We start from the raw sequence: 26,348 nt of genomic DNA, 5'->3' as shown, positions 1-26,348 counted from the left end.
ATTCTTTGGTGCTCAGCTTTGCTTATAGTCCAACTCTCACATCCATACCTGACTACTGGAAAAGCCATAGCTTTTAACTAGATGGACTTTTGTCAGCAAAGTAATGTCTCTGCTTTTTAATATGCTATCTAGGTTGGTTATAGCTTTTCTTCCAAGGAGCGTCATTTAATTTCATGGCTGCAGTCACCATCTGCAGTGATTTTGGAGCCCAAGGAAATAGTCTCTCACTGTTTCCATTGCTTCCCCATCTATTTGCTGTAAAGTGATGGGACCAGATGCCATGATCTTAGTCTTTTGAATGTTGAGTTTTAAGCCAACTTTTTCACTTTCCTCTTTCACTTTCCTCAAGAGGCTCTGATTAACAATGTTGTGTCAGTTTCAAGTATATAGTAAAGTGGTTCAGTTATACATATACATGTATTTTTTTTCAAATTCTTTTACCCATTTAGGTTATCACAAAGAATTGAATAGAGTTTCCTGTTCTATACAGTAGATGCTTGTTGGTTGTCTATTTTATTTATTTAAAAAAAGTTTTTATTGGAGTATAGTTGATTTACCATGTCATGTTAATTTAAGGTGTACAGCAGAGTGAATCGGTTATACATATACACATATCCACTCTTTTTACTTTTAGGCCATTACGGAATACTCAGTGGAGTTCTCTGTGTTACACAGTAGGTTCTTATTAGTTATCTCTTTTATATATAGCAGTGTGTATATGGGCTTGCCTGATAAAAGAGTAAAAGAATCCGCCTGGAATGCAGGAGACATGGATTCGATCTCTGAGTCAAAATCCTCTGGAGAAGGAAATGGCAACCCACTCCAGTATTCCTGCCTGGGAAATCCCATGGACAGCGGAGCTGGAGGGATATAGTCCATGGGGTCGCAAGAGTCAGACATGACTTAGTGACTAAACCACCACCAGCACCAGTGTGTATAGAGCAGTGTGTACATGCCAGTCCCAAATTGTGCTAATCTTGATTGAACTTCTCAGATACATGTAAGGGAGTCACGCCTTCCCTGAATTAAACTTCCTCTGTTTCTATGTGTGTATGTGTGTCATCTGTATGTAAGTCTTTCTTTCACTTGTTTAGTCTCCTATTCTTGCTTGTGTGGCATTAAAGAAACACTTCCCCTCCCTACAAAAGAACTGTTACATAGAAAGCCATTGATAGCTAAGGTCTTGATTCTAGAGGCTAAAGAGATACAGTAGTTCACCCTTCCATTGGTTCTATTTCCAAACTGTAGTCTGAAATTGTCCACTTCTTTCCACCTCAAATTCCACTGCCCTCATGCATACCACCATCCCCTCTGATGTGGAGAGTATTGCAATATCCTGTCCTAACCGGCCTCCCAGTCTCCTCTCTTGCCCCACACATCTGTTTTCCCCATAGCAACCAGAGTGGCCTTCAACACGTGCCAGTCATTTGCACCTTCTGCTCTGATGGCTTTGCACTGCACTGAGAGTAAGCAGGCGGACCTGCAGGGCCTCATGTGATATGATGTGGCTGGTGTCCAGATGGCTGTGTCCACCCCTCCTTCCCACCTACATTTCCTCTGTTTTAAATGCTCTGGTCTCTTGACAAGATTCTTATTGGCTCAAGAGAGTGTGGGTTTGATCCCTGGTTGGGAGCTAAGATCCCTCATGCCTTGCAGCCAAAAAACCAAAACATAAAACAGAAATAATATTGTAACAAATTCAATAAAGACTTTTTAAAAAATGGTCCACATAAAAACTTTTTAAAAAGAGAGAGATATGGAGAGAGAAAGGGAGGCGCTGATTTTATGTGTCAGCCTGGCTGCTAAGCACAGGGTGTGTCCCAAACCAATGTCGCCCTCAACTCTGTCCCAGCTCAGGGCAATCATAGGTGGATCTGATAGAACAATAGGGGTTTATATTCCAACAGCTTCCAACCTACTGCAAGTCCAAGGCCTACCCTCCTTCCATGAAGAACATTGCTTGGTGCATAAGAGAGCATGTAGGTCCTGAGCAGATCCTGAGAAAAGGAACCGGAGCCCAGGTGGTTCACTTCTGGGAGGTGATGGCAGACACTGGAAATGTGAGGTGGGGACACTGAAGCAGTGAAGGAGGAAGGGGTGATAAAGATGCACTGAGGGGCCCCTAGGGACTTCATCCATCCTTGGGACTGTGCAGAAGTTGCCTCAGAATCGTCCCCCTGGAAGATGGGGTGGCTGGAGCACTTATCTGCTGACTCCCATCTCAGCTGGTTGAATATTCCCCGGGGGAGGTAACTGGGAGAAAACATCAAGAACAAGCTGGTGAAGGTTGCTCAGTGGCAGGGGCACATGGAGCTGTCCACCACGGCTGTGCTGAAATTGGGTGGGCTGAGGGGCAGGGTTGAGGAGGGGTGCTTCACACGTGTCTGCTCTGTTTGCATGTGCATATGTGTATATGTGTGCATGTATACGTGTGTGTGCGTATGCCTGTGTGAGTGTTCGCATGCATAGTTCACACAGGCATTGGGTTGGGCACGGTGGTGAGTTCCTCCTGCTGTCTGGTCCACAGGTGGTGTGTGGGGATCTCCTGTGGAGGGAGATTCTCTCTGGACACCCATGGGAAGCACAGTTACTACAGGTCACGGGTGTCTGTTGGATGTTTGGTGCCAGCGGAAGTGGATGCTTGGGGTGGGGTCTGGTAATTCTGGTCAAATGGTCTCTGTAGTAGTCCTGCCAGCTTTCTGCCCTGGATCTGGGCCCATTTCTGGATCTGGACCTCCAGCCTTCTCCTTCATTCTATGAGATGCCCAGTCTTGCTCCTATAAATCTCTTTCTCATAAGCTGGCCAGATGGGGTTTCTGTTGCATGCAAACCAAGAACTCTACTTGCTCCCTTCCTTGAGTATTTGACTTTTTAGGTTAGTGTTTTATAGCAAACATAAATAATTTTCATTGTACCCCCAGTATCTTTAGATTCTTAAAACAGAGACAAAAGTAGGATAGGTTTAATCTGTTCTTCAAAAGCAAATGTCGTTTCTCAGAGCAGTTTCGTATCTTTATTTTTCTAGTTAATATCATCCATGCATTCTCAGTTGCTCAGTTGTGTCTGACTCTTTGCAACCCCATGGACTGTAGCCTGCAAGGCTCCTCTGTCCATGGGATTTTTGGGGCAAAAATACTGGAGTGGGTTGCCATTTCCTACTCAAAGGGAGCAATCATGCTGACCCAGGAATCGAACCTGAGTCTCTTGCATTTCCTGCATTGGCAGGTGGGTTCTTTTACCACTGCACCACCAGGGAAGCCTCTAGTTGGGGTACATCTCAGTTGTTCTAATGACTTGATGGTTAAGAAACTGAGAGTCAGAAAAGTGAAGTGATCTGAGTAAGGATCTAAGGGCCAGGAACAGGACTCAGATGTCCAACTGTTGGGTGTGCTTTCTCTCAGCCATCCATTGTCATAGTTTATTATTAATAAGAAGGTGGCAAGAATGCACCTTCTTCATCCTCTTACACCAAATGTCCTGTTAAGGATTATCATTCAATATCTTGGGATCATCTCTCAGAATGAAAAAGATAAAACCAAGTGATCTATAGAAGGTTTTATCTTTTTCATTCCGAGAGATGGTCCCAGGATATTGGATAATAATTCTTAGCAGGACATTTGGTGCAAGAGGATGAAGAAGGTGCATTCTTGCTGCCTTCTTAATGACCCATGACATTGAATGGTAGAGAGAAAAGACAGCCAGCAGTTGGGCGTCTGAGTTCTGGTCCTGGCTCTTTAGGTCCTCACTCAGATTACTTCACTTCCCTGACTCTCAGTTTCTTAATCATGAAGCCATTAGCGTGGCTTAGATGTTGTTCCCCTACATGGGTGGCAAGATGGCTGTAGTCGGATGCCCAGAGATTCCATTAAGCCCAGTTTGACAATATTGTTTTTGAAATGTGTTTCAGATTTTTCTAGCTCAGTCTAAATTTGTGAAAGCTGTGGGTGTTTCGCTCTTGAAAAATCTGTTTTCTTTGCCTTGTCTTTGCTTGAAAATCCTTTCTGTTTGTGGCTTCCATTCTCAGCTGTTCGCTAGTGGTGGAGACAAGAGGAGACATAGACAGGTGAAGGCAGGAGGCTGTGTGCTCCCCAGCGGAGTGCTTTGACAGCTGAAGATAAACTCAGTCCCTTCTGAGCAGCTTGATTCCTCCTCCAGATATATTTCCTTCTTTCATCTGAGCTGTTGAGCAAACCCACCCTGGAGTGAAATTCTCAGATTCCTCTGCTCTCATCTGAGCTGAATTGAGCCCGACAGGGAGACCGCCTCTTGTGGTGGAAAATGGCTCTTTGATCTGCAGCTCGGAGACCCCTGGGTGCAGCTGCAGCGTGGCCATGCAGGGTGTGAGGCTGCCTGTGAGAGGTGGTCCACGTCATCCCTGGAACTGGTGTTTCCCAGGATTCAGTTTTCCCATACTTACCCACCACCCCAAACTCTTTTTCCCTTAACTATTGTCATTTCAATTAATACCTACTGGGGGGGAGGAAATAAATTTATCTCTAAAGAAAATGTTATTTTGCTCCCTTAAGGCAGAAAATCAATCTCTTTTGAGTTTCTGGCTTTATTCTATTTTTCTAGTTCACGTCAGACTAGACATGTGGCTATGGCAGGAATGGGTTTATCACATAAACCCGTCACCTTGGGAATCCTGACCAAAGAGACTGGGCAGTTGCATTGTCTTTTCCCCATCTGATGTCATTGTTTCTTTCACTGTGTGTGTGTGTGTGTGTGTGTGTGTGTGTGTGTGTATGGTGCTCAGTTGCCCAATTGTCTATGACTCTTTTCGACCCCGTGGACTGTAGCCCACCAGGCTCCTCTGTCCGTGGGGTTTTTCAGGCAAGAATACTGCAGTGGGTTGCCATTTCCTACTCCAGCTGATCTTCTCTACCCAGGGATCTAACCCAAGTCTCTCGCATCGCCCCCTTTGGCAGGTGAATTCTTTACCACTGTGCCTGCCACCTGTGAAGCCCTGTATAACAGCAGTACTGATGTTCAGTTCTTTAAATCAGCTCATATTTTTACTAAACTGACCTAAAATAGAACCTTTGTATCTCTTCTATAAATGGAAAAACCAGTATCTTTTGCTATAAATAGAAGGCAACTGTAATATAATTATGCATGAAAGCCAGTGTTGTAACATTCAAGCTAGAAGGTGGCAGGCTCTAAAATGCCTTGATTTGGGGGGGGTCACTAGTTTTCTTTGTTTAAAGGGGGAGATTTTCAAGTGTCATAAGAGGTTAAAGACATTAAAACACTCAACTGAAACTTTCTACCGATTTAATCAAAATGTTTGATAAAGATTACAAACTCTTTTTTTCAACTTAATATCAAGTCCTTGTCATATCACCTAAACTATTCTTATGTGCCCTCTCATGTAGAGGTGTTTGCCCTACATCTTAAAAACATTGTTAAAAATAAACATAATTTTTAATATTTAATTTCAGCCATTAAAACTGTATGAGGTATAAGAACTCTGTAATAAAATTTGGCGACATGAAAGCTTGGTCTTTATCTCTAAGACCTGACAACATTTTCTTTCCTGACAACATTTGATGTGATTAAAAAACTGTCTGGGCTTCCCTCATGGCTCAGTGGTAAAGAATCCGCCTGCCAATGCAGGAGACACAGGTTCAATCCCTGATCCTGGAAGATCCCTCATGCCGCAGAGCAAGTAAGCTCAGGAGCCACAACTACTGAGCCTGTGCTCAGGAGCCCAGGAACTGCAACTACTGCAGGCCTCGCCCTAGAGGCCTGTAAGGAGAGAAGCCACCACAGCGAGACGTCTGCTCACAGCAACTAGACAGTAGCCCCCGCTTGCTGCAGTTAAAGAAAAGCTCCCGCAGCAGTAAAGACTCACTCAGCACAATCAGAAATAAAATAGTAAATAAATAAAATTTTTAAAAAAAGAAATTGAGTTTGAAGTCACCAATTAAGCTCTCCCCATTCGTCACTTAAACAAAACAAAACAAAACAAAACTGTGGCCTCTTGAGAGCTGAAAGTCCAAGGGTGGAGGGGACCTGGTCCCCAGCTCTTTGCTTCCCTTCTCTGGACTCTCAAGAGAGGCCACACTCCCCCGCCTGCCCTGAGCCCCTTGTTTCCCATCCTGCCAAGGGGCTTGGCAGCTTGAGGCTGCCTAGTGTATCCTTAAGGTGGTGGTGGTCAATGCCCCTTGCACTTTCTGTCCAGAAGGAGTCTTTTTAGTAATGGGACAGAATGTTCTAGGGCACACGAGAGCAGATGCTGTTAAAATTTGTGTTCAACACAGACCTGATGTAACTCTCAGGCTACAGTTTCCCAGGGAAAAATGCTTTTATTGTTGTGACTTTGCTGTACTTTAGAGTAGGTTTGGCAACTAAAGGAAATATAAGCAATTTATTTATTTATATTTTACCTTACTTTTATGAGCAATTTATTTAAACTAGGTTCCAATGAATCCCAATGTCTTTTTAAAAAACTTTTTGTTTTATATTGGAATATAGCTAATTAACAATGCTGTGATGTTTCAGGTGGACAGCAAAGGGACTCAGCCATACATATAAAAGTATATTTTTCATTTAACCCATGGGAGGCAAATCAGTGTCACATATTATTTCTCTTGTGTGAAATTCATTCATTCATTATTTTTAAAAATATATTTATTTGGCTGCTCTGGGTCTTAGTTGCAGCATGCAGGATTTAGTTCCCTGACCAGTGGTCAAACCCAGGACCCCTGCATTGGGAGCTTGGAGTCTTGGCCAGTGGACAACAAGGGAAATCCCTCATTCATTTATTAATTCAACAGGTATTTGAGTGCTTTCCATTTGCCTGGTACTGATATTGCACTGACTCTGTAGTAGGGGAGGATGTAGTTCTCTGACCTTGCAAAGCTGTTTCCTCATAGGGGTGGCCCAGAGAAATTCTTGGTGTTCTGGTGTGTATGGTGCTCTTATTTTCTGAGCCAACCCAAGTACTGGAGTACTTGAGGATTTTGAATGGAGCCAAGTTCAGATGGACCCATGGGGGAAGGGAGGGAAGGTCAGCTGGCTGGTGAGGAGAAAGAATGTCTGGCCAAGAATGGTCTGGACATGGCTCAGCACTGGGGCTCCTGATATCTTCTGAATCGGGGAGTAGTGTATTAAAAGTGATTTTGCAGCACTGCTGGCTAATGAAAAAAATGCCCATCACAAGAGCAAATTAGTAGATTCTGCTTGCTTTTGCCTGTTTGTTCTTAACGCTTAGTTGCCTTTTGTTCTCTACTTAATGACCTGTTGCTGTTTGAAATGCCTGTGGACACTCGACAAGGTGCATCAGTAAATGAAGAGGCTGAATTGCGTGAGGCAGGCATAAAGAAAGCGCCCGGGAGAGTTGAGAGGGCACAGGCAGTGGGTGCCAGGCTCCAAGCTGGGAATAATCTTGGCTTTTAAGAGGAGCAGAAAAGGGGAGAGTTTTCCCAGATCCAGTGCTATCTGATTGAGTTTTTGCTTTTGCAGAGATGAGAACAATTCCCCAGATGAACGTACCTTGGAAATGCAGTTTTGGTGTCATACCAAGCAGTGTCATGATTTAGCTAGTATCACATGGAGAACTGTTATCCAAGTTTGAGATAAATCTCCATCTGTGACATGGGACTTCTTCTCTTATATGCCTCTGGATGTGTAGTACTTTTTAAAATTATAGTTGATTTATAATATGTTAGTTTCAGGTGTACAGCAAAGCAATTCATATATATGCATGTATATATATATGCATGTATATATATGCATATATTTGCATATATGCATATATACAATGCATATTACATTATTTTTCAGATTCCTTTCCTTTATAGATTATTACAAAATGTTGAGTACCATTCCTTGTGCTATACAGTAAGCCCTTGTTGGTTATCTATTTTTTATATAGTAGTGTGTATCTTTTAATCCCAAATTCCTAATTTATCCCTCTTCCCTTTCGTTTTTGGTAACTATAAGTTTGTTTTCAATGTCTGTCACTTTACTTCTGTTTTGTAAATAAGTTCACCTGTATCATATTTTAGATTCCACATATAAGTGATATCATATGACATTTGTGTTTCTCTGACTTCCTTCACTTAGTATGATAGTCTCTAGGTCTATTCATATTGCTGCAAATGGCAAAAGTTTCATTCTTTTCTGTGGCTGAGTAACACTCCATTGTATAGGTGCACCACGTCTTCTTTATCTGTTCCTCTGTTGATGGACACTGAGGCTGCTTCCACATCCTGGCTATTGTAAATAGTGCTGCTGTGAACACTGGGGTGCATGTATCTTTTTGAATTAGAGTTTTCTCTGGATGTATGCCCAGGAGTGGGATTGCTGGATTATATGGTGGTTCTATTTTTAGTTTCTTAAGGAACGCCTATACTGTTCTCCTTAGTGGTTGTGCCAATTTACATTCCCACCAACAGTGTAGGAGGGTCCCCTTTTCTCTACATCCTGGATGTGTAATATTTATAATCCATCTCTGAAGGATATTTCTGAAGAGATTACAGAGTTAAGGAGCCTGTGGGACAGGGGAGACTGTGCCTGAGACAGTTCTGAACATCCTCGGCTGTATTATCCACAACTTTGAATACCCCAGACAGAAATCTGGTCTCTTTACGGCACTTGCTTTTCCTCTTAAAGGTACATTCATGGTCCATGGCACAGAAAGTTTCATTTTTGAAAGGAAGATTAAGAAATATGGTTGCTTCTCACTTTCCAAGTCTCTGTAACGTTGTAGCTTCTTTTACAAACACAGCTAGAAATATAGGAGCCTAGAAGATAGGGACACAGCTGGGTTCTCCGATTGTTGGTTCACTAAAGAACAGATGTGTCTCTGGTCTGTGTGTAGAGCACAGAATTGTCCCTGGCAGGACGCCAAGCAAAACAGTGTCACCTGGAGTTTTGTCTCCCTGGTCTTTGATGCTCAGATAGTTGCTGCTGTAGGTAACTGATGTGTTACCCTGGTTCCTTTGTGTCTGTGGGATCTGAGCTAATGGATCACTTTTTGTCACAGCAGGATTAAAACAAGGACTTGACTGCAGAATAGTGTATGTGTGGGTATATGTGTCTGACACCATGTCAGTGTGGTCTTGGGAGACTGTGTTCCTGAACTGAGTAAATGGAGAAACATTGTCCTGGGGTGGAGAGAAAGCAAAAACTCCTCTGGAAATGCTTCCCACAAAGCAGGCTCCGGGCTGCAGATCCATTGCACGTCAATGGATACCAAGTTGTTACATACTGGGCAAAATTGCGTGGGTGGAAGGTCTTGCTACTGGAAGTCTCCTTCGCAGACTTGAAGACAGAGGTTCCTCACGGGTATCCCCTTCGGTTGGGGCAAGTGAGTCAGTCACCTGTTCACTGTAGCATCTACCTGCCCAGCTACTCACCTTCAAACCTGTCTGGTTCCTGGGGGCAATTGAGTTTACAACCATGGGTCAGAGTAGCTGGGACATGGGCAGCCTTCTGGAAGATTCCTAGCACCAAGGCTGGCAGAGGAGTAGCTGAGCCACCCCTCTCCCCCCACTCCCACCTCTGACCCAAGGAGTGATGGGAGCCACCGTGATGGATATCTCAGGGACAACGGGTGGAGGACAAAGTTTCTCATAGCCCTCTGCTCCCTCCCATCTTTGTCCACACACAGAATCCCATGCCTCCTCCATCCCTGGAGGGGAGGAGAAAATCTCAGGCAAGACTACTTTCAGTTATTTTTAAAATTAATTAATTTTTTATTGATTTGAACACACTGGGTCTTAGTTGCGGCATGTGGAGGGATCTAGTTCCCTGACCAGGGATCAGACCTGAGCACTTTGCGTCGGAAAAGTGGAACCTTAGCCACTGGACCACCAGGGAAGTGCCTCAGTTTTTATATTTTAAATCAGCCTGGCTACACAGAGAATCAAAGCTAATTTGAGTTTTAGAAAGTAAAGAAAATAATGACTTTGTGGACTCATGTTCATACCCATTATGGGTCTTCCCTTCCATCCATGGACTGGCGGGGAGTGGAATGAAGTGGAATAAGATGTCCACCTTACCCTGAGGCTGACAGTTATCCCATGGGGACAGTTAAGCTGTTGATGGTTAGAAGGCACACAGAATGAGTGACTCGTGCTTGTTTGCTCTAAGCCAGGTCAGGCATTGTACTGTGGATGTAAATACATTCATGCAATTAATACTCAAGGCTGCCCTCCAAGTGGACACTGTATCCCCATTTTACAGACAGGAAACGGGTCTGAAGAGGGTAAAATAATTAGTGTTAAGTTACATAGAGAGTGTTAACACTTGATTTTGGACCCGGGCACTGGGGTCTGGAGGTGTGCTCGCAACTCCACTGTGGCACTGCTTTTCCCATCAGTTTCCATCTGGATTAAAGAGGCCCTGGGAGAGGTTTGGAACACTCCACCTGACAAGCAGCGCTGAGGACGCAGAGGCAGCAGGGGCGTCTGGCCGGCGTCCTTGCAGGAGGAGCTGTGTGGGCTGGGACCCGTGACCACAGGGGCGCGGCCTCACTTCTGTGTCTGCCCCCTTGTGTGGTTGCGGGCGCGCGACTCGTTCTCTGTAGCAGCTTCGCAGATTTTCATGAAGAACAAATGAGATGACGTGTGAAAGCCGTCAGCAGGCGTTCTGGGAGGGTAACCGAAAATGAGGTGCCGTTTCAGCTGCTACTGTAAGTGACAGGCGAGAGTGGGGTCACCCCTAGTCTCGAGGCCTTTAAATCCACGCCAGCTTCCCTCCCTCAGCCAGCCTTGGTGGCCAACATTGCCACAGGGGCGCCACATGAAGTTTGGCTAGAGAAGCTTCATAATCAGCAACCACCTTGGCATCTTGGCTTCCCTGGTGGCTCAGACAGCAGAGAATCTGCTTACAACGCAGGAGACCTGGGTTCGAGTCCTGTGTCGGGAAGATCCCCCGGAGAAGGGAATGGCAACCCACCCCAGTATGCTTGCCTGGAGAATCCCATGGACAGAGGAGCCTGGTGGGCTACAGTCTATGGGGTTACAAAGTGTTGGACATGACTGACACTTTTACTTAGCACCAGAGAGATTGCGGGCTCTCTCAGCAGGAAGAGATAGGTCTCTTTTGGGTGCGTCTATCTTAGATTTAGATGCAAAAGTGGCTTGGCCTGGACATCACTGCTTTGTTTCTCCCTGGGTTGGATGAAGGCCATCATTCCAATTGCAGGGACTGGCTGCACTTCATTGTGTGATTGGTTAATTTGACAAGTGCACACTGAGTACCTAACGTGCGTGCAAAGCAGCTTAGGAAGTGGGGGATGTGATCAAAACAAGCCTGATGTGGTCTCTGCTGGGGTGAGTCTTTTGAGTCTGAAGACCATAATGTATATAGAAACTTACAGATAATTATTTAATATTAGCTGTGATAAGTACTAGGAAGGGAAAAATCAAGGCACAATAAAAGAAAAAAGGAATCCAGTCCTGTGTACCCGTGAAGGCTTCCCAGAGGAGGTGTCAGTTGAGAATTGAAGGATGGAAAGGAGTGAACTGGATTGTTGGAGGTGAGGAAAAAATTCAGCCATAAGGAAGAGTTTTGCAAAGGCCTGAAGCATTTGGGGTTCAGAGGAGAAAGAGCTGGTAACCCAAAGAAAATTTCATGGGGGTTTGACTAAGTGGGGATAGGGCCAAGGCAGTAACTGGCCCAGGAGTAGGGAAGGAATTGCAAGAACCCGGTGAGAGTAGAGGTTGTGGTATAGGGCTGGACCACAGGAACCATGCTCACAGGGCGGGAAGCTCAGCCATCATCACCAGCAGGAAGAAGCCAGGGTATTAATACCTCAGCTTCTCTCCTCTCATCATCTAATCTGCTGTGCCTTCTATTGGATGAACCCAGCCGGAAGCCAGAGGGAGGACAAGAGGTCCTCTAGAGATGTTGTGCACAGCCATCAGCCTCTATCAGTAGTGGACAAGAAAAGAAGGCTAGCAAAAGGGTCTGTGGGAGAAACAGAGACCAGTGAGTATAGCCATATGTGGGGAAAGTCTATGTCTTCTGAGGACAGAGCCAGAATCCTAAAAAGAGAAAATTGCTCCTGCTAAGTGCTTAAAATTCAATCCTCCCATGACATGTATGAGATGGTTACTATGCTCCCATTTTACAGAGGAGAAAACTGAGGCTCAGTCAGGTTAGTTGTTCACAGAGTAGATAAATGGTAGAGCCAGGATTTGAATCCAGGCAGTTTGGTTCTGGAGTCTGTGCTTTTAGCCACAAAGCTAATAGCCTATCCACTGCCTCCTTTGGGCAGTTTGATGATCTCTCAATCATGGTTGAGATCATGCAGGGTCTTGTGGGATTTTGGACTTTTTATAACAATGGTGGTAGCCGGTGCAGGTTTTAGGCTTGGCACTTTGATGGCTTAGGATTTGGAGAGATCATCCTGCTTGCTCTGTGACTTCTAGCAATGGTTGTAGAGTGCTTACCGTGGTGAGGACGATGGCAGGGGACTTGCTACTGGACTGGACATGAGAGCCCGTTATAGAAAGAAGGGTGTCAAGGTTGATCCCTGGGTTTCTGATTTGAGCAATTTGATGTATGCTGGCTGCCATGAGCTGAAATTTTCACATCTCCCTGCATGGATATGTGGGATTCCCAATGCCCAGTGTGATGTTATTTGGAGATGGGACCTTTGGGAGGTATTTAGTTCATGAGGGTGGAGTGGAGCTCACAGTTGAGATTAGTGCCCTTATAAGAGAGCTTTCTTCGCCTCTCTGTTCCCTACCACATGAGGACACAGCAAGAAGGCAGCCATCTGCAATCCAGGAAGAGGGCTCTCAGGAGCTAAATCTGCCAGCACCTTGATCTTGGACTTCCTAGACTCCAAAACTGTGCGAAATAAATTTCTGTTGTTTAAGCCACCCAGGGTGTGGTATCTTGTTATAGCATCCTCCACTAAGGGAGTGGTCTTCTCTTAAAGGGGGCAAGAGGAATGAGGTGGCTTTTATTTTTATTTTTGGCTGAGTTGATCGTGAGTTCGGTTTTGGATGCATTGAGTTTGATTTCTTTTGAGACTTCTAAGAGGTGATTTCAGGTGGTATTCAGTTGGAACTTGGAAAGTTCTGTTTGTAAACAATTATTTTGTAGATCATTACACTCTAGATGGTAGATGAAGTTGGGAAATGGATGTATATATATGTGTGTGTATTTATTTCTCAGGAGCTGTAAATACCAAGTTACTGAAAATTAATGACAAGTCTTCATGGAGATGAACTATCCAATGTACCAGGTTGATCCCTTGATTGTGTCCAGGTTGGAGACAAAAAATTCATAGTGGCTCACAAAATGCTTTAAATTATTACAATGAAATGATTCTTTACTAGGCATTTGAAGATTTTTATCATCAAACATTCTAAAAAAATAGCAGGCTTGACAGAAAATGAGTTTAATTCCATAAAAGGTCAGGTTATTTTTGAGTTATGAATTGAATTTTATACCTGAGGTTTGTTTATTAATATTTATTCTGAAGTGATGGATATCACAAAGGGAGAGGATCTCTGATTGTTTCTGTAGGTTCCCTTTGTTTAATATTTGCTTTCTGTGCTTACAGTGATGGTTGAAATATTGAACATCCTTCCGCCATCTGTGGTGGTAACTTTGTGTATCATCTGTGAACTTTGGGAGGATTTTATTTGGTCCTCTGAGTGGTAGAAATGTCAGGTCCTGGCTGCTTTTGTCAGTGCACTTGCAAATGCACATATTAATAGAAGAAATCCAACTCAAAGCAGCCTGAAGGGAATTTCCTGACTCATGTAACTGAAAGACAAGTCTCAGGTCTGACTGGATCCAGATGCTTAGTGTAACCAGGAAGCCATCTCTTTCCACCTATTGCCTTTGTTTTCCCCTGTTGGTTTTATTCTCAGGCAGGTGGTGGGCTCTTGGAACACTTATTACTTAGCGACAACAGAGCTGGACTCAATACTCCCTGAAAATTTACGGTTGACATGTCTATTTGTGGGCCAATCAGTTATGGCCAGGGGGATGAGACATCCTGATTTTTTGGGTTGAGTCACATGCTTCCTCCTTGGACCAATCACTGTCCAGGAGGACACAATGCTTTGATTGGCTACAGCATATCAACCCTTGAAGCCGAGGGTGGGGTCAGCCTACCCTGAGGTGCCTGGACTGAGCTTAAGTGGATCCCAAGGGAGGTCCAGGTAGGTGCGCTGCACCAGGAGAGGCGGTAAGTGCTGGTAGATTCTACTTGAACACCTTCTGGTCTTCTGTGGATCAGATGACCAGTACTGGGAGCCTGTTGGACAATTCTCACAACAGTTTTTCTACATTTCTCAGACTGTTTCTGAAGCATTTTACCACCAAGGGGCTGATTCTTGGAAATGTCAGCATTTAGAGCTGAGTTGGCTTATGAAAGGGCCAGCATCTGAGCGTTCTTGTCACTACCACCAGCACCGTGAAGTCTGCATAGTCCTTATATGCCAAACTCTGTTCTAAGAATTTTGTGTACACTGTCTCCATTGAATCCTTTCAATGACCCTGTGAGGTAGTAGTAGTAATAATAGTCCCATTTTACAGATGAGGAAACTGAGGCACAAAGAGGTTCAATGACTTTCCCAAGGTCACAGAGCTGGAGTCCATTTTTCCCCCCATATTTTTAAGATGTGTGTGTTAAGTGTCTTTTTCTTTCTTAGAGTCCAAATTTTAAGTCAGAAAGTAGTCTTAACTTCATATTCCATCTGTTTGGTAGAACTGTGTATTTCTCCTACACATAGTAGATGGTTAATGCCTGACATGTAACAGATAAGTAGTGTGTAGACGGTAAATTAAATCAAATACTTCCTGGCCACATTTGAATTCCAAACCCCTGAGTCCGACTTATCTGCTTTCCCCGTTCCTTCATTTCAAAAGCATTTCTGGTTCTTAATTGCTGCTGCTGCTGCTAAGTCGCTTCAGTCATGTCTGACTCTGTGCAACCCCACAGACGGCAGCCCACCAGGCTCCCCCCGTCCCTGGGATTCTCCAGGCAAGAACACTGGAGTGGGTTGCCATTTCCTTCTCTAATGCATGAAAGGAAAAGTGAAAGTGAAGTCGCTCAGGCGTGTCCGACTCTGTGTGACGCCATAGACGGTAGCTCACCAGGCTCCCCTGTCCCTGGGATTTTCCAGGCGAGAGTACTGGAGTGGGTTGCCATTGCCTTCTAATCCTAGGTTCCCATAAAACAATATTACTTTGCTAATTGGATCATGAGAAGCCGTTTGTTGAGCTCTGAGAAAATAATAGCCTCCTTGCCCCCTGCCACGTGCTGCTCACGGTGTGTGTGTGTGTGCACACGTGTGTGTGTGTTTCTCTATTGTGCTTTGAACAGGTCTACTTCAGAGAGGCACCCGCTGTCTTTAACTTCATGCCGTGGGACATGATGATCTGAGACAGTGGCTGGGAATCTGAGGATAAAGCCTTCTGTGCTTCATCTTGTCGGATGTTTAAATGTGATCTGAAGAGGGACTGGTTTTCAGGGTGGGAGCCAACAGTGGGGCTTTACGAAGAAGTGAAGTGGATGAACAGACTATATTCCTCATAATGGGACAACAATGGACTTGAAATTGTGGCAGGTATTGGCTTCATGGCTGTGACCCAGCACATCCATAGTTTGTAGGGGAGCTGCTTGCCCTTCTGTCCACTAATGCTGAAAAATAAGCATGTGCTTCACATGGGACCAAGGGCAGAGTAGTGAGGGAGTGTCTGGAGCTCAGCCTGGGATCCAGTTTGCCAGGAAAAGATAATCCCAGGCATGTGTGCAGGTGGTGGTGGGGATATTATCTCTAGGAGGCTGAATATCAGGTGCCTACAGTGTTTTTTCACAGCATCATCTTTCAGGATTTGAAATAGCTCAATTGGAATTCCATCACCTCCACTAGCTTCGTTCGTAGTGATGCTTTCTAAGGCCCACTTGACTTCACATTCCAGGATGTCTGGCTCTAGATGAGTGATCACACCATCGTGATTATCTGGGTCGTGAAGATCTTTTTTGGACATGGAACAACAGACTGGTTCCTAATTGGAAAAGGAGTACGTCAAGGCTGTATATTGTCACCCTGCTTATTTAACTTATATGCAGAGTACATCATGAGAAATGCTGGACTGGAAGAAACACAAGCTGGAGTCAAGATTGCCAGGAGAAATATCAATCACCTCAGATATGCAGATGACACCACCCTTATGGCAGAAAGTGAAGAGGAACTCAAAAGCCTCTTGATGAAAGTGAAAGAGGAGAGTGAAAAAGTTGGCTTAAAGCTCAACATTCAGAAAACGAAGATCATGGCATCCGGTCCCATCACTTCATGGGAAATAGATGGGGAAACAATGGAAACAGTGTCAGACTATTTTTTTGGGCTCCAAAATCACTGTAGATGGTGACTGCAGCCATGAAATTAAAAGACACTTACTCTTTGGAAGAAAAGTTATGACCAACCTAGATGGCATATTCAAAAGCAGAGACATTACTTTGCCGACTAAGGTCTGTCTAGTCAAGGCTATGGTTTTTCCAGTAGCCATGTATGGATGTGAGAGTTGGACTGTGAAGAAGGCTGAGCGCTGAAGAATTGATGCTTTTGAACTGTGGTGTTGGAGAAGACTCTTGAGAGTCCCTTGGACTGCAAGGAGATCCAACCAGTCCATTCTGAAGGAGACCAGCCCTGGGATTTCTTTGGAAGGAATGATGCTAAAGCTGAAACTCCAATACTTTGGCCACCTCATGCGAAGAGTTGACTCATTGGAAAAGACTTTGATGTTGGGAGGGATTGGGGGCAGGAGGAGAAGGGGACGACAGAGGATGAGATGGCTGGATGGCATCACTGACTCGATGGACAGGGAGGCCTGGCGTGCTGCGATTCATGGGGTTGCAAAGAGTCGGACACGACTGAATGACTGAACTGAACTGACAGTGTTTTAGTGGGAGAACTGTTGGCATCTGGAGTGGGGCAGGACTGTTCTGTTCATGGCAGGGCATTTGGCATCCCTGGCCATACTCCTTTGACTCAGCGGTCTCCCACCTTTCTGGCACCAGGGACCAGTTTTGTGAAAGACAGTTTTTCCACAGACCAGTGCGGTGGGGAGGATGGTTTCAGGATGATTCAAGCATTCCTATGACAGTAAAGAATCTGCCTGCAATGCAAGAAATGCAGCTTTGATCCCTGGGTCTGGAATATCCTCTGGAGGAGCAAATAGCTACCCACTCCAGTATTCTTGCCTGGGAAATCCTGTGGACGAAGAAGCCTGCTCGGCTACAGTCCATGAGGTTGCAAAAGAGTTGGACACAACTGAGTGAGTAAACAACAACCGGAATCTAACGCCACTGCTGATCTGACAGGAGGTGGAGCTCAGGTGGTAATGAGAGCAATGGGCAGTGGCTGTAAATACAGATGAGATTCCCTGGACTGCTAGCTGTCTGCCACTCACCTCCCACTGTGTGGCCCAGTTCTTAATTAATCCTAGGCTCCCATAGGACAAAATTGCCTAATGGCCTGATACTGGCCTGTGGCCTGGGAGTTGGGGATCCCAGCTTTAAACAAGAGCATTCTCATCTGAGGTTCAGCTGGGGAAGAATCTTCTTCCATACTCACTGGTGTGTTGGCAGAGTTTATTTCCTTGCTCTTGTAGGACTTTGGGCCCTGGATGTCTTCTGACTGTTGGTCCTCAGTTGCTGGAGACTACCTAAGCTCCTGGCCACGTGGGTCTCCCAACATGGCTGCTTACTGGTTCGAAGACACCTGGGAGAGAGATTCTGTAGAGCGAGTCCACTAGCAAGATGGAGTCCTATAAAATGTAATGGAACCATGGAATGACATTTCATCACTTCTGTCATACTACTCTGATTAGTAGGAAGCACAGGCCCTCCCCACACTCAAGGGGAAAAGATCCTAAAAGATGCGATCCCCTGGAGTCCCGGTTCATAGTGGACCACCCCACTGTCTGCTGCACCTGGTATGGACCAGAAGTAAATAAGTAAGTGGCTAAGTAAGACATGCCCCAGGCTGGAGGCAGTCATTTTTGCCGGTTTTGGGTGTCTGGGGGCCGAGGCAGAGTTTTGGATACACTTATCTCAATGCCGTAGGAAGTGTAAAAGAAGGGAGCAATTCGTCAAATTTCCGATTTGTCAAAAGCTATATGTATAGTTTGACGAATTTTTAGCTTTCTTAGGTGAAAGGTTAAACAGTGAGATAAGAGACAGGAGATAGCTCCTCAGGAATCAGCGCATGTTGCTTTGGGGACGTTCTCATTGGAATTAAAACCCTACTTTACACGTGCCTGTTCTCAGAGCTGCGATCCATGCCCTCAAGGACTCTGCTCTGAAGGGTTTCCAGCATGGGTTGTTTGTTTGTCCTTCAAGTTGACTCCTGCTGTCTTTAGGACTGAGACCAAAAGTATCTATCCTTAGAGTCCAGGTTCAGCCACCTGGGCAGGAGGGAGCCCCACCTGCTCTGTAGTCATGAGCATGGCAGGCTCCTTGCATTGACTTTCCCCTGTCCTGTAATCTCTCCCAAGTTTAAATCATGGTCTGCAGCGAGCTCTCAGCAGAGCCCGCCTTTGCCAGTCTTCAGGTACCTAGTGGGAGATTCATGCCTCTCTCTGTGGTTAATTTATCACAGAGAAAGTGGTTTGCTGGGAGAATCCAAATTAAAAGTATCTTTATAGTTTTGCCGAAGCTCATCCTGAAAGTGCTCCAGCGCCCTGGGCTCGGCTTATCTCAGAAAGCGAGTTGAACACCAGATGTTCCTTCGCGTTACTCTCCTTGACAGAATGTGATTGTCTGAAATGTGTCCCAAGCACTGTTATCCAAGGATTGTTCTGGGGACCACCTGCATCAGAATGGCAGCCTGTTTAAAAACAGCACTGCTGGGTCCCGCCCTCGACCTAGTGAGTCACAGTCTTTGGAGGTGGGGTCCAGATAGCTGTAACTCGGCTATTCTGATGGTCCGAAAGTCGAAGAACCTCTGGTCCATGGGGTTCTCATGCCTGAACTCTGTCCCCTGCTCTTGATAGCTTTTATCTCTTACTGGGCATTTTCAGCCCTGAAGGTCTGATATTTATGGAGCACCCAGAGATAGATGGTTAGATAGAGACCTTTCATTCTACCAACAGTTATTAAGCACCTCCAATTTCCCTGGCACGGCTCTCAGAACAATGGATAAAGCAGGAAACACAATATTAAAAAAAAAAAAAATTCTACCCATTCTCCTGGTGCTTCTGTCCAGCGGGAGAGACAGAGAGTAAACAACAGAAGCAAAGTCTGTGGGTACTAGATAGGGCTTTATTTTAGATTGGGTGGTTTGGGAAAGGCTCAAAGAGATATTCGCTGGAACCTGAAGAAGATGAGGGAGTGAGTCCTGTGGGTGTCAAGGGAGATCTTTTCAGGTGAGGGGAACAACATGAGCAAAGGTTTAAAGGCAGGAAGTCATGTGCTGTTTTAGGAGCTATGAGGAAGCCAGTTCCCCGCCAATAGAGAATGTTAGTATATTTCACATGCATAAAATATGCACTTTTCAGAGCATTGACATTTAAAACTACAAGTGTGTTATGGAAAGTTTTTCTTTAATTCGAGAATATCTGGCCATTGGAAACGAATCCACTGAAAATGGGAACATAAAATCATATAGAAAGTCATGAGAAAAACGAAACCTGATTGGGATTTTTCTTCTTCTTTGAGAAATGAAATAAAGATAAACAAGTAAACAAAATCCAGTGATTCCCTTTCGGTGCTGCTCAGAATGAAGAATGCATTCATTGCCTCTTGACAGTTTTTTGTGGTTATTTCCCTTCAATTTTATAGAACTGCACGGTGTTGCATTTTTCATTTCACACTTGATGTTGTCAGTAGGATCTCAAAAAGGACCAGCTTAGCGGAAGTATTTCAAGGCTTCCCCAATTTCCCCAAGAGCTTCACTGCTTTGCTACTCAAGCCGCTCTCTTTTGAAGCACTTATCTCTTTTCTCGTTGATTTCCCCTTCTTCACGTTGTAAACTGTCAGTAAGTATCTCTTGAAAGGGGGTGGATCCTTTGCCGGATCCTTTTTCTCAGTAGCTTGGTTGGCATTTGTCAGTCCTCCATATTCCAAGGTTGGCATTTACACTTTGCAGTAGATTTGCATTGCATTGGCATTTTATTTATAGCTGACAATCAGCAGGGGCTGACCCCACTCCCCAAAAGACATAAGATGCTGAGTTGGTGTCACTGTCATCCAAACGCCAAGTGAGAGTGGGGATTGGTTTCCTGAAGGCTCTGTTCATCTAACAGTTTCTTAGCTTGCCGTGTTATTTTTTTCTATGTAATCACATAACTTGGAGAACACAGATAACAAATAGTTGTATGATGAAGACCCTATGGAAATATTATAAGGTTTTTTTTTTTTGGTGAATGTCAGGAAATGGTTGTTACATAAATGAACTGGAGGTGATCCCTGCAGGTTGGTCCTTGTATTGGTTTATTTCTTCACAGTAGACTAGGACCTGTTAGCTTAAGAGTCAAACTCAATTTTTTACACATCTAATTGTTTTAAATATACTTGAAATAAGCATGTTGTATTACACATTTAGAGCTCGCTTGCTTTGCATGCCCTGCAAAACTGTTCCCAGCGTCTGTTAGCGATAGACCTTGTAGCTTTAAGACTCCAAGCTACAGTGGTGCTTTGGAGCTGTTTGACCTGGAGATTTCCCACCGTTCCGCTCAGTGACATGTAAGTTCCCTCTCCGATTCTTCTCTCTCTGGGGCTCCCTGCCCTCCTTCCCTTCTGGCTAGTGGCCCCCATATAGTTTGGAGGATCTTAGGCTGTGAGGGACTCCTATAGTAACACGCAAACCTATCAAATCTTTGCCCAGGTAAAGCTTTTGCTTGCTACTGCCACCTTGTGGTCGTATCTTTCCCTTGATCAGCCCCCAAATCCCTCAAAACTCATTACAGTGCTGAGACCATTAATCGTCACAAGGTTTAGATTATTGTAGTTTTTAAATAACAAGAGTTAAGAATATCTCTAAGCCTAAAAATATTTCTCTAAAACAAACTTAATGAATATTCAAGATATGGATTTTTCTGGGCTTAGATTGTTGTAACAAATAGGATCTAAAATTGGGAAAGGTTTGGACTGAGAACTAGGATTTAGGGACAATTTTATAACTTCTATGTAGGAGAGAGGCAGAACCTCAATAATCTAGCTTTAGGCTTGTGTTTTTGATTCCTACCATCCATTTTTTTTCTAACTCGAATTTCCTTTTGGCAGCCACTCCCTGCTAACCCCTCCCCTGTGGTTCAGATGGGGTTAATTTTACCTAGTGCAGGATGGTCATTGATGGGCCAAACCATTGAGCACTGTCCTTTCACCTACCTCGGCCACAGTTTTAGGTCCAAGGTTGAATACTCAGTCAAGTTCAACCAATGAAAACCTGGCTCCAGAATTTTGTTCTGGAGTCAAGAGCAAAATCTTGAGAGAGTCTTACTTTTCCTTTGTCGATGAGGATGCGAGATCTGGAGCTGTTGCAGCCACACTGTGACCATGAGAGGAGAGCCTGTCAGTGCACAAAACCCGCATATGTGAGAGCTGAACAGAGTCAAGTGCCTAGGGACCTGGAGGCATCATTTACACCTTTGTGATGAGTCGATTCTAAAGCTGGCCCTACTTCTAGACATTCAAGTAGATATGAACCAGAAGGGGGTTATTTCTTTGGTCAACTACAATCATAGAAAATTTCAGAGAATTTGTCAGGTGTACACTGATGTCCTTGGAACCCAAAGTGTCAAAGGTTGAATGTTCTCTACAGTTTGCCCCATCTTGGGATATGAGAGGAATTTCCTGCCAAGGAAAAAGAGTAAGATGAGAGAAATCGTATTTGGAGAGGAAGTGGTTGGGGTCCTGCATGGAGACTTAGAGCAGTTTCAAAGGACAAGGACATCTCATAGGGAGGGGACTTAATGCCTAAGTGTATGGTCTCTGGAGAGTATGCAACAGTTCACGGTGAGAAAAACCCTAATGGTAACACTGATCTGTTTCTTGGTCCCAGGTGTTCTTCTAAGCACTTTATATTCAGTGATTCACTTAACCTTCATAATAACAACATTCTAGGTAGATATTCTTATCACACACATTTTGTAGATGAGGAAACCAACTCACAGATGTTCAGTGATTTATCCAAACTCTTAAAACTGGTTCGTTGTCATCATCACTAACTCCATCACCTCCCTGACCTTCGTCCCTGGGAGCATCCAGCTTTCCTAGGCAGGCAGGAATGCCTGGTATTTCACAACCATCCAAAGCAAAGATAATTAGAATTTATTTCTCTTGGGGAAGAGTCAGGGGAAAGGAAAATTAAGGAGTTTGGGATTAACATATACACATTGCTGTATTTGAAATGGATAGCCAGCAAGTACCTACTGTATAGCGCAGGAAGCTCTGCTCCATATTATGTAACAACCTAAATTGGAAAACAATTTGAAAAGGCATACATACATGTATATGTATAAGTGAATCACTTTGCTGTACGCCCAAAACTAACACAACATTGTTAACCAACTGTATTCCAATATAAAATAAAAAAAAATTAAGAAGAATATACTGCTCTTTATTTTTAAGTTTGTTTTATTAATGTGTCAGCATCTGTTTACCCAGACAACTGAGTTTCTTAATTTCCTCCTTTACTCACAGAAAGTAATATAATGTAGTATATCCATGTATGTAGCACTTCCTCTATGCCAGCACTTTATATTGTGTTATCTCTCTGCCTGTGTATCAATGTTATGACGGGGTCACTGTATTCATTTCCTAGGGCTGCCCCAACAAGCTGGGGGGCTTGAAACAATGGATGTATGCTATCTCACAGCTTAGCAGGCTGGAGGTCCGCAATCAAGGTGTCAGGAGTGCTGGTTCTCTCTGGAGGCTCTTAAGGAGAATCCACTCCCTGCCCTTCTCCGGGCTTCTGGTGGGTTGTCCACCATTCTTGGTGTTTGTTGGCTTGTGGACAGATCACTCCAATCTCTCCCCTTGTCTTCAGATTGCCTTCTTTCCTGTATCTCTGTCTTCTCCTTTTTGTTCCCTTATAAAGACACCACTCATTGGTTCAGGCCCATCCTAAATCCAGGAGGGTGTCTTCTTGAGATCCTCTGACTAATTATATCAGTGAAGATGCTATTTTCAGATCAGGTCACATTTTGAGGTTCTGGGTGGATCTGAACGTTTGAGGGACCCTACTCAACCCACCGCACCCATCCTTTGTTTTTCCTGAGAGAGGGGAGCCTCAGCATGACAGATAAAGTGAACAGCGGGGCTAGGACCCAACCTGGATTGCCTGGAGTGAACACTGGCTCTTGTGTCTCAGGTGTAGTTGCCAGAGGGGCAGACCGGATCCCGCTTCCATGGTGGAATCGGCTCTCGATTGCAGTCCTTTTCTGTAGTCTTCCGGTGTCACAGATTTCCATTTGTGAACCTGAAATAACAATCTCCATTCATAGTGCTCTTAGGAGATGAAACGTTCAGACAGGTGAAGCACAAGACAGTTTAGGTAAAGCTCCTGGAAAAGAGTCTGACCCATGGGCGTGGCCTCAGGAAATCCTAGCTATTACAATTCAACCCAATTTCTGAGCAGTGTCAGGGTGCGTGCAGCTCCTAGTATTGTGCCTCCATGGGTATTTGGAGAGGAGGACAGTTTAAACAGGAGGACAGTATTGTCCATAGATGGTTTTGACTTCAAAGTTGCAGCCATTTATGCTTTTGAATGGTCATTGGTTCAGTTTTTTTGTGAGCACTTTCCTTGTTGTGAGTTGCTTGGCTAACTCTAACGTTAGTAAGTGCACTTCTCTGAATATTTTGGCTGGTGAGTTTCCAATAACCAGAATGTGTGCATCTTTTGTTGTCCAAGTACTCATCTTCCGTATCTTCTAGGGCTAAGGCAGAACATGACATTTCTCTGTGCTGCCCATACCCACATAAATTTGCCTGTCTTGTGGCAGCTCAAGTTTCCTTGAATGGGAGCATCAGTCCTACTCTCACAGGTGGTATAGGAATTACATGCATTAGTGATGAAAGGTATCAGACAGCCTGGCATATGGAAGGTGCCCAAGATATTTTGGCATTTGTTAGTAAGTCTTTTTCTACAGTATGATGGGGCAGGTGGTAGACGAGCCATTCCCCGGTCTGTACCAAAACCACTGGATACTCACTGGTCTGGACTGAGCTTTGTCCATCTTTGTATTTCCTGGTGCTTCATATATAGCACCTGGATCTCAAGACAGTCTCCTTAATATTAGAGGACTGGGTGGATAATCTGTGGTAGAAAATTGTTTCATGGCGTTGATGATTTCAGAGTTCTCAAATCATGTCTTCTCAAGCAGACAGAGATTTGACTTACACACAACCACAGCTAGAGACACTCACTGAAGCTTTGATGCGCAGAGCTTGGTCGTGCAGACATGATCATGCCTAGTTGAATGCCTAGTTGGTTGACCTTAGTCTCTAGTCCCTCCAGAGGTTCAAGTTGATACCATATGACCCAGGGCTCCCAGGTAAACAAAGATACTCTAATCAGATAGAACACCACAAGGGCTTAGAGGTCACCTCCTAAGAGCTGAGGGCAAAGACTCATCTTCTCTTTGGGCAAAGGTCATCCTTTAGTGCACATCCACTGTGTGGACAACCAAACCATTGAAGTGGATGGCTTAAGTATAAGACACAAACACTTAGATGTGCTCCCCGGGCCAGTCTTCTTCTGCCCTACAAGGTGGCAGATGCTGTGGGCTGGAGAGACCTAGCAGAACGCGATGGGGAGGCTATGGGTCTCTGCCCTCTCTTGTCTCTGCTGGGTGGAGTCTGGCCTGCAGTCCAGGGGTCTCTCTTGCTTGTCCATAGCTGCTGCATTGCCGCCTGTCATTGGGCCAACAGGGAGGAATGCTCGTCTGGACTCCGAGGCTCTTCCCCATCATAGACAAGGCCAAAGTCTCAGGTTACACTGTGTCCTGGACACCTCGAGGGGTGGTGGAGGTTTGGGGGAAAAGCCCCTAGGTGTGTCCAGGGTGGCAATGGTCTAACTCATCTTGGGAACTCCCACTGAGCTTGCACAGTGGAGAAGTCATGTCCAAGAGTGAAAGTTCTCCATGGCCTTGACTTGCATTCCTGTTAGCAACATGAAGTCTGCTTGCTTTGTTTGGGACTTTATACTGAATGATTGAGAGTGAAAGTGTTAGTCACTCAGTCGTGTCCAACTCTTTGCGACCCCATGAGCTGTAGCTTGCTAGGCTCCTCTGTCCATGGAATTCTCCAGGCAGGAATACTGGAGTGGGGTTGTCATTCTCTTCTCCAGGGGATCTTGCTGACCCAGGGATTGAAACCGGCTCTTCTGCATTGCAGGCAGATTCTTTACCAAATGAATGATTATGAGTGTACGTAAGAGTCCACACGAAACAAACAGAAAACTACATATATGTGAGCACAGCTGGGTGGATTCTCACAACCTGTAGTGCAGTCAGCACCCAAAAGAAGAAACAAACATTGTCGGTGCTCCAGAAGCCCCCCGGGGGAATCCATCCAGCTGTTTGCTCCAAAGGGTAACAGATGCTAACGTCAGCCTCACAGATGAGTTTAACGGTTTCAAAATTTCTATAAATGAGATTATACAGTGTGTGCTTTTTGACATCTGGCATCTGCCACTCAACCTCCAAATATAGGAAGTTCATCCATGTAGTTTAAAAAAAATTGGTTTTAATTTGTTTTAATAAATATTAAGTTGATATCTGTTTGGAGATATCAATTAGTACACACAGATTTATTCCTAAATTGTTCTAATAAATTCCTAAATTTATTTTTACTTTTGATTGGGGTATAGTAAAAAAAAAAAGGCTACAAATGAAAGTATCTACAAAACAGAAATACAGATTTCGATAATAAACTTATGGTTACAAGGGAGTAAAAGGTGGGGGAGATAAATTGGGAGACATACACACGTGTGCTAAGTCACTTCAGTTGTGTCTGACTCTTTGCGACCCTATGAACTGTAGCCCTCCAGATCCCTCTCTGTCCATGGGATTCTCCAGGCCAGAATACTGGAGTGGGTTGCCATGCCCTCCTCCAGGGAATCTTCCTGACTCAGGGATCAAACCCGCATCTCTTATGTCTCCTGCACTGGCAGGCAGGTTCTTTACCACTAGCGCCACCTAAGAAGCCCTGGCACATACACACTACTGCATATAAAATAGATAACTAATAAGGACCTACTGTATGGCACAGGGAACTCTACTCAGTACTCTGTAATGACATATATTGGAAAATAATCTAATAAAAGGGGGGAATATATGTATAACTGATTTACTTTGCTGTACGCCTGAAACTAACACAGCATCCATGTAGTTCTGTGTGGTACTACACTGTTCATTCTTGG

At 44.5% G+C, this 26,348-nt stretch overlaps 1 protein-coding gene across 1 annotated transcript in view; it reads left to right on the top strand.

The window, feature by feature from the left end:
* Window positions 1-26,348, top strand: part of TMEM132B (transmembrane protein 132B) — a 240,879-nt gene that overhangs the window by 30,341 nt on the left and 184,190 nt on the right. The window lies entirely within an intron of this gene.

Source organism: Capricornis sumatraensis, chromosome 17 (genome assembly GCF_032405125.1).
Source record: "Capricornis sumatraensis isolate serow.1 chromosome 17, serow.2, whole genome shotgun sequence".
In the NCBI taxonomy this organism is placed as follows: domain Eukaryota; kingdom Metazoa; phylum Chordata; class Mammalia; order Artiodactyla; family Bovidae; genus Capricornis; species Capricornis sumatraensis.
Note: the sequence above shows the minus strand (reverse complement) of the source record. Positions and strands in the feature narration are given on the sequence as shown.